General features: G+C 45.6%; 1 long non-coding RNA gene across 1 annotated transcript; it reads right to left on the reverse strand.

Annotated features, from left to right (window-relative positions):
• Nucleotides 1-1978: 1978 nt before the first annotated feature.
• Nucleotides 1979-5083, reverse strand: LOC310639136. Its single transcript, XR_014492244.1, has 3 exons — nt 5002-5083; nt 3787-3857; nt 1979-2023 (listed from the first exon to the last, which is right to left on the reverse strand). It is a non-coding gene; the product is annotated as an uncharacterized lncRNA (long non-coding RNA).
• Nucleotides 5084-7632: the final 2549 nt, after the last annotated feature.

Here is a 7632-nt window from a genome sequence, read left to right on the forward strand (position 1 = left end):
GAGGGAAGCTGTAGCGAAAGAAGTTAAAAGGGGCTGGGAGAAATAGGAAGGGCTGGGCTGGAACATCATGGCTGACTTTCCCTTCTCTGCTTCCATCCACTCTGGATTCCTGCCACTCTCTGATGGAGGACAACACGTCCAGCAGCTTCACGGCAGGACTAGCTGCAATGCTTGCAGTTTAGGACATCAGGTCAGCCTTTCCTTTCTTTGGCCTGTGATTGTCTCGGGAGAAATGAACCCCAGGGCTGTTCAGTAAGATGGGCACTGATGTCTCTTCTTTCCTTTGATCTCACAGCCAGGTTCCCCCAGCCATGGACCCACATATTGAGTCTGACCTCCTGAAGACCTTTGGGTCCATGTGGATGTCCTGCATGAAAAACGAAGAGGAGACTATTTCGGAGGTAGCACCTTCAGCAACATTTCTGGAAATTCCTTTCTGGTATTGGAATGGCTGGGAAAACGTTCCACACGTCATCATCTATCATCATCTATTGTCTTTCGTTTCAGGGAGAGAAGTTGCTGGAAGAGGCCTTTGGCCTCCTGCTCTGAGGCCTTCTGCAACAATCGGCAAGAACGGAGCAAGAACAATTTAAGTGGGGGATTGTTCTTAAGGACAGGCATCAAGTAGCTGGGGAATTTGCCTCGTCAGAAGAGCCATTTCTCTTCTTGCAGGGATCTTTTCACAAAGAGGCCTCTAACTGTAATGCTCCATGGCCAGAATTGTCGAGACAAAAAGTGGTTTTACAGGGTCCTTTGCTTGAAATGCCACCCCAAAGCTTCCTCCTTCCGAAAAGGCTGGGATGTAAGAAGCTGGGAATGGCCATCGGGAGGATGGCTCCAGAGGCCTAGAGAAGAAAGTAGCCTAAATTGCATATTTTGGCCACGAGATTCCAGAGAATAGAAATTCTTAGCAAATGTTCCTTTTTTCCTGAATTCGACAGCACTTTGAGGGACATAGCTGATGATATTTCTCTGCTGTTTGGAGTCAGCTTCTCTACTGTGGGAGCTATCATCCTAGGATCAATGTACACAGCAAACGTAAGATTGTTAAACTTTGAGTCCCACCACTCCTCTTGGTAGTCCCGTCCTCATATAACCCTCCCTCTTGGGAGAAAAGGGCAGGAAGGCAGGGTTTTTTTCCCCTTTTGTTCCACTTGACAGTGGACTAGGGAATCCCTGGACTGGATGTCTTGCTGCTTAATACTTGTGTCGATGGGCCAAGGGAAGACGGCGAATGACTCTGCAAGAGACTTTGGCAACAGTACGATGGAATTCTGTCTCTGTCAGCTCATTGAAGCCCAGCAGGTGTTTCCACAAATTCAGCCTTCAGGTGTTCTCATTTTGTTGATAGACACAGGTTTCCTTTCCATTTGCCACCTTCTTTCCTTAACTTGTGTCACATTTTTCCCCATTCAGGTGACCTAATTGTAGAAGATCTATAACTTCTTCCCCCTGGAGGATGGATGAAAGGAAAGTCCCTTCGTTTTGTTTCATCTACAACTTTCAATTATTACACATAAATGTTGTATTTGATCTGTTCTACTATTCTGATCTTAAAATACAATAAATCCTGATATTAAGTGTTTTGATACTTGGACCATCCTCCTCACTTCAAGAAGGGATTTTTCTGCTATTGAACTCCGCCTTTGGTTTTTGAAGATGGAGCTGAGGTCACACGTGTTGTGGTCAAACTGTGGTCAGTTTTAGTATGCTGCAGCAGGTTGGTGGTGTGGAGGGTTGGACTAAGCGATGCTTGAGTTTCTGAAAATCTGGGTTTTTCTTCTATAGAGTATGTGTTTGATGCTGCTTTTTAACATAAGATTTGTCTCTCGTTAGACTGTGTAGCAGCTTGGGACAGAATTGTACATGATGCCTGGAACTCATGTGGTTTCTTCAACAGTTGCTGGCTGGACCATCATCTCCCCAGGCTGGACGAAGGATTAAAGACACTGCGAATCCATGGACTCCACGGACAGATGGACTAGGCATGGTGACAAAGTGGTTTTTTTTTAAAAAAACAGTCCTGCAATTATACAAAGAAAAAAGGCCTTTAAAGTCTAATGGAAGAATTACCAAGGAAAAATAAAGATAGAAATCAGGATTCACTTTCTAGGTAAATATATTTCACCACAAGGAAAACAGATTATTTCTATGATCCTAGTGATCTATATGGTCTCAATAAACCTAAAGAATACTTCACAAGAATTAATAAAGTGATTATTTGTAAAAATGTAAGAACAAGGGTTTTAAATTTGGTAGGGAGGTGTCAGAACTTTCAGGATCCCCCTGTGTGGTGATCGAAATTCAGGCACTTGGCAACTGGCACGTATTTATAACAATTGCACTTTCCTCGGGTCATGTGATCACCATTTGTAATTTTCCATCCTGCTTCTGACAAGCAAAATCAAAGGGGAAGCCAGATTCGCTTAACCACCACCTGGTACACTTAACAACCGTGGTCAAAAAGCAGTTAACATGTTTGTTAACTGCTCCTTTGGTGGAAAATCAGGTCTCATTAATAACTTTACACCCATATAACTTTGAAATAAATAGAAAATATTTGTAGCTTGAGTTTTAGATTTTAGCTGTTTTAATATAATTCCTGAAAGTTTTGTTACCAAGCTAGGTAACATCAGCAGCAGGATTTTCTTGTCCTACTCTCTTTAGCTCATAAGCATCTGACCAGACTGGCGCACAAGATGCTTATGAGCTAGAGAAGAGGACAAGAAAATCCTGCTGATGATGTTACCTAGTTTGGTTATGAAACATTCAAGAATTATATTAAAACAAGCTTGGGGAACAAACCACAGCTAAAACACAAGGTGGGTGAGGACATCTTAGTGCTTTATCTAGAAGTGAGACTTCCTGCTGTCCTCCTTTCCACCACATCACCCCAAGAAAAGACCCAGGGGCCAATGGTGCAGGAAAAGACATTCTGAGCAAGTAATGATTGACTTGGATCTCTGCTGTGGTTAATCTGAATTTTACAGATCTAACAGATCCGCTGTGATCTACTGCAGGGCTTTTCAACCAGTGGTACGGGTACCACCTGTGGTACATTGGCACCTGGCAGGTGGTACGTGACCATCCTAGAAAAGTGGTAGTGGGGGAGGGGAATGAGCTGAACCAGTGGCAGCACTGCACGAGGCTGAGCGAGAGACGGCTGGAGCTGCAGGGCTGTCAGGGCTCAGTGGAAGCGCCAGGATCAGCACCAGGCTCCAGATGGAGCTCAGCACTTATCCTGGAGCTTCTGAGCCCAGAAGAAGCGCCGATCAGCTGGAATGTTGCAGCATCTCCAGGGTCTTGTGATTTACATTCAGATGCTTGGCAACTGATTCATATTTATGATGGTCACAGTGTCCCAGGGTCATGTGAAGTGGGCAAAATCTGCTGCAACCACCCAGCAGACGGGAGGAATAAAAACCAAACAACCCCCCCACCCGGTGCCAATCGTCAACAGAAATGCTCACAACAATGAAAACCTTGGACAGGAGGAAGAGCGCTGCCGGGGAGGCAGGCAGGCAGGCGTCTTGCTCAGCTGTAGCTTGGAGGGCACTTTTTTCAGTGCCATTGTAAGTTTGAACAGTCACTAAGTGAACTGTTGTAAGTCAAGGACTACCTGTACTGCATCACTTTTTTCCTTCCTTTTTTGATCATCAAGTTTTTGACACCTTGCTAGGCAACTGGTGGTACTCGGATGTTGCCATATCCTAAAAGCGGTACAATGGGTGAAAAGGTTGAAAAACTCTGATCTATTGTATTATCTTTTTGGATGTGTTTCCTTACCATGATCCTTGTCACCTTCAAACAAGGAGGGAGCTCCTCATGCGTTTGCCTTCGTTTTCCAAAGCTGGCCCCTTTAAGGAAAAGGTGGAAGAGTTAGGATCAGAAAAGGAGGCGAGGTTGTCGTGCAGGAATACAATCTACTTTGAAGGCTAATCCACCCGGAGCTCCTCCATTTCCATCTTTGCCATCGTTTCACTCCCTAGAGATGAAAATGGACAATCTGGAACTTCAACTGGAAGCCACGAACAAAGGAGCCTATATCGGAGGTGGTGGCCCTTTTGAGAGCTGTATGCAACAAAATTTCATTTTGATGTACGCCGATTGGTGTACATTCAAAGTGACAATAAAATTGTTGTTATTGTTACAGTCCGAAGATAGCCCTGTTGAGGGAACCCTATAAAACGGCATAGGGAAACGTGTGGTGACATTTTGTATTTTGTCATAATCTTTCATCTAGCCATGGACAGATGCACCCTCCTATACCCCACAGCCTGTGTATTTTTCCATAGGAAGGGTTACAAGCGAAATGGGAGATCCTCTCAGGCAAAGATGTTGAGACTCTGGAAAGAGTACAGAGAAGAGCAACAAAGATGATTAGGGGACTGGAGGCTAAAACATATAAGGAACGGCTGCTGGAATTGGGTATGTCTAGTTTAATAAAGAGAAAGGTGAGGGGTGACGTGATAGCAGTCTTCCAATATCTCAGGGGCTGCCACAAAGAAGGAGTCAAGCTATTCTGCAAAGTGCCCGAAGGCAGGACAAAAAGCAACAGATGCAAACTAATCAAGGAGAGAAGCAACCTTGAACTAAGGAGAAATTTCCTGACAGTCAGAACAATTAACCAGTGGAACAACCTGCCTCCAACACTGGAAGTTTTTAAGAAGAGACTGGACAGCCATTTGTCTCAAATTGTATAGGATTTCCTGCCTGAGCAGGGGGTTGGACTAGATGACCTCCACGGTCCCTTCCAACTTTACTATTATGATTATGACTAAACGAAGGGGGGGGGGAAATGGTAGGTGAAAGATGACGACAAGGCCCTCTCCTCCGATGCTCCCATGAGAGCTGGGCACACGGAATGTCCTTAAACTGCACACGGGAGGATCAAAGGTTCTCCTGCTTGGGATTCTCTGTGACGGTTGCAAAATAAATGGGAGGGGCTGTTGGCCTTTCTCTCTCCCTCCTCCCCCCACCCAATCAGGTTGTAAAACTCACCTCCACCCTTCAGTCCGCCAACCTCTCTCCCTTTGGGAAACCATCCTTGACTCCAGGCCGAAGAGAAGAGGAGAAGCCAAAAGAAAATCTTTGCGGTTTTTTCCCCTCCCTTGAAATGGAGATTAAAAAAAAGAATCACCTCAGGCTAGAGACTTGAGCCACAAAATGGAGGACGCTGGGTCTTTGCCAGCTTTAGCTTTCCTTCTCACTGCCTGTGAAGGACAGCTAGGAGTTAAAGGTCAGACAGTAGACTGCCCCTACAGGCAGCATGCAGGACAGCTAAAGTGTGGAAAGACCCATTGAGGGAGGATCCTGGGTGCCGGCTGAAGAATTCTGGGAGTTGAAGTGCACACATCTTCAAATTGCCAAGGTTGAGAAACGTGCTCTACTAGGTAGTTAGACAGATGATCTCTTAAGATCCCTTTAAGCTCCATTGTTCTCATCACTTAGTTTTTGTGTTACAATAATAACAAGGCCAGGCTTTGCTTAGTCAAAACAAACTCAACTAATTGCACCCCCTGCCCCTACTGTTAAAACACACACACACACCATCGGAAAGTCCCCTTGAAATTCCACCCCTCCCCAAAGGACCCACTGAAAGTATCTCCTCTCCAGCCAAGGAAACTGCCAGCAAAGAGGAGAGCGAGTGGGCAACTCCCTTGATTTAGGTGGGGGTGACTTGGGTCCCCCTGTGGATGAACCTGGCTTTGGCTTGCTCCCAAACCAGCCACTCAGCCATGCAAGAGAGCCTAAAGCCGGTCAGCAAAAGCAACCAGTGTATATGGAGGTAGCTGCAACCTGTAGGATGAGGCCTGCTTTTCCATCCAACTACCCAAGGAACTTGCAGGATTTGGCCTCGCTCATCCAACTTCAGAACCCAGCAGCACCCAACTTTATTTCCCACACACACAATTTTCCTTTTGCAGAGGAACTCATGGTATTACTTCTTGCTGAGGCTGGACATAAAGTGAGACAGGACATAAAGTGAAGGCAGGACATAAAAGTGAGGCATAAAGAAAACACGTGTATTTGTTAGAAAAGAACAAGGTAATGGAAAATGCCAAACCATGAGTTCATCTGTCTCTCACATCTATTTAGTCAAGCATAGAGCTGTGATACAGCTAACCACATATGTCTCGTTTGTAACTAACCACAAACATGGTGCCGGAATCTTAAGCGCTTCTACAAGGAACCTGTGACCTCGATCGGTAAAAGGTTGCAAGGTATTTAGCTAAATTCAGCATAGCAACAAGGGGGAGTTGGGGGCTGTAATTCAAGTAACCAATCAATGCTCATAAGTTACATTTCCATATTTTGCTACTTTTGAAGACTATATATGTACTTGCTTTTCCCTGAAAACGTGTTCAGATTGATATTGCTTTTTGCTTTGAACCTTTTGCGCAAAATAAAACAAATTTCTTTTGATTCCGGGGTCTGAGTCTCTTGACACTGCAACATTTATGGTGACCCATTGATGGGACTTGGAGCGATATTTCTCTGAGGATGGTGCGGACCAGCCGGGGCCATCACGCTGACCCTTCAGCTGGCACAGACGATTTCTCCGGAAGGAGGCAGATGGCACCACAGGGGTATTGGTGGACAACCGGCCGATCCAAGAACCTGGACAGAATCAAAATAAGTCACAAAAGAACGCCAGCTGGAAAAGAAGACGCCTGCAGGCAAGTATTGAGGAATTGTAGCCCCACTCGTTTTGAGAGTGGAAGTTGTAGACCCACTTGTTTTGAGAGTGGAAGTTGTAGACCCACTCGTTTTGAGAGTGGAAGAGGGGGCCTGATCACCCCCCTGGGTCCGGGATCGGCGCATCCTAACGAGGCCCAAGAGTTGTGTTTGTGTGGGTGGTTAAGCCATTGCAGTTCCTGTTGGTGACCATTGGAATGTACAGCATCGCAGGTCACTGGCAGTGTCTTAGAAAATGGGTGGTGGAGAAAGTGTCCCTCGGACACCTCTTAAGTGTATGTTGAAGAATTTTAAGAAAGGTTTTAGTGGAAATTATGGTGACCCCAGGGCTAATCCAGGTGACTTAAAAAGATTCTGTGAAAATGAGAGGCCGACATTTGATATACGATGGAAGCCCCTGAGATGTTCCCTAAATGGAAGGGACATTGAACATCAATTCCTATACATGCCTGACTGTCCCATTCCCTTGTTGGGGCGAGACCTGCTATGTAAAATGGGAGCGACTTTGTCGTTTGGAGAAGACAGAATGGCACTAGTAATGAAGTACCCTCCAGATGAGATGTGGCAAATAATGGTGGCCCAAGAGATTCGAGTCCTCGATACTTGGCAGGAGTTTGGAGTGCCCCAATTATGGGCAGAAGATAATCTGCCAGGTTATGCAGCCCACCATGCACCACTAGTCATCCAAGTAAAGCCTCTGGCAGTGCTTATTTGTCTCCGGCAGAGAAGCTACCCTTGCCCCATTGCATACCGAATTTTGCCCTGCTAGCCAAACCACTCTATGAGTCCAAAAAGGGGGGAGAAAAGGAGCCTTTTGTTTTGACGCATGAACAAAAATAGGCTTTTGAGACTTTAAAATCAGCGTTATCTCAAGCTCCTGTCATGGGACTTCCCAATCTTGAGAAACCTTTCAATTTGTATGTGGACTCGAAG

Source organism: Vipera ursinii (genome assembly GCF_947247035.1).
Source record: "Vipera ursinii genome assembly, chromosome: 3".
Lineage (NCBI taxonomy): Eukaryota > Metazoa > Chordata > Lepidosauria > Squamata > Viperidae > Vipera > Vipera ursinii.